Source organism: Balaenoptera ricei, chromosome 3, assembly GCF_028023285.1.
Source record: "Balaenoptera ricei isolate mBalRic1 chromosome 3, mBalRic1.hap2, whole genome shotgun sequence".
NCBI lineage: Eukaryota > Metazoa > Chordata > Mammalia > Artiodactyla > Balaenopteridae > Balaenoptera > Balaenoptera ricei.
In genome coordinates this window covers 163,075,954-163,077,125 of record NC_082641.1, presented here as the reverse complement: position 1 = coordinate 163,077,125, position 1,172 = coordinate 163,075,954, and the positions used below count along the sequence as shown (strand labels likewise).

The window sequence follows — 1,172 nt, the reverse complement described above, 5'->3', positions numbered from 1 at the left end:
TGTTGAGGCAGATCCTGAGACTGGGCCAAGCTTGGATTACAGCTGGTCTGAGCTATAGACAGTAGTCTTAGGGCCACTATCGAAGGGAAAAATGATACTGAAACAACAAACAGTGAAGATGGTTGGAATGAGTCACGAGGGACTGGGGAAAAACAAAGGGAGGGTCATGGGACGCATCCTAGCGGCATGGAAATCTGTCAATTATTATTTAGAAATGGGATGAATAAGGCAGACCTTTATGGGGTCAAAACAAAGGTCATAATCCAGCACTCTTGGAAGTTTTGTGGACTGATGAGAGCCCTGATATATATATATATATATATATATATATATATATATATATATATTCATTTATTTATTTAAATATGGAATGCTTCACGAATTTGCATGTCATCCTTGTGCAGGGGCCATGTTAATCTTCTCTGTATCGTTCCAATTTTAGTATATGTGCTGCTAAAGCGAGCACGAGCCCCAATAATGAAGGGCCGTAAATAAGTCTGCTTTATTTACCCTTGTATGGAGGAATTTTAAAAGCTGGAAGGCAAAGATGGCTAGAGACCTCCAATTACCTGGGGCAATGGCCCGGCAATATAATCAAGATAAGGACTGTCCCCTGCTGGAGGCCCAAAGCCATATGAACTTGAATGAGTAAAATGGTCAGAGGATGCTGAAGAGACTTTTCTGGGACTCCTTGTTATGGGACCCCCCATGCACTGTATTCCAAAATCTGTATGTGAAGTCCTAACAGTGCTATAGCTAGATTGGGAGGATATAGGAATGCAGTGGTTGATGGGATAAAGGTGAAAGTTTGGATGAAAATTGAAGGTGTGAACAGACTATGTGAAGTGGTTGCGTCTTCTTTACCTGGATGTATTATGGGGATGGATATTGTGTCTGACTGGGGAAAGCTTCCGCTACCAGTGTTGTAAATCAGAAGGCGTGGAAATCTACCCTTCCTCCAGTATTGATTGGACACGCTAAGTGGGAACCAGTGAGATTGCCTGAGCCCAACAGGTTTGTTAATTTGCTGTACCAAAGCCCAGTGTGGAGTGCAGACTGTAGTTTACAGCAAAAGCCTGTGAGTGCCACCTAGTGGCCACTTCTGGGAATTGGGACCAGAATATTTGCATTTGAGAGAAAATCAGTACTAACTAGCTTGCTTTTGGACTCTG

The 1,172-nt window shown here is 42.7% G+C and overlaps 1 non-coding gene across 1 annotated transcript; it reads right to left on the bottom strand.

The window, feature by feature from the left end:
* Positions 1-359: 359 nt before the first annotated feature.
* On the bottom strand, positions 360-466 carry LOC132364259 (U6 spliceosomal RNA). Its single transcript, XR_009502798.1, has one exon. It is a non-coding gene; the product is annotated as a U6 spliceosomal RNA (small nuclear RNA).
* Positions 467-1,172: the final 706 nt, after the last annotated feature.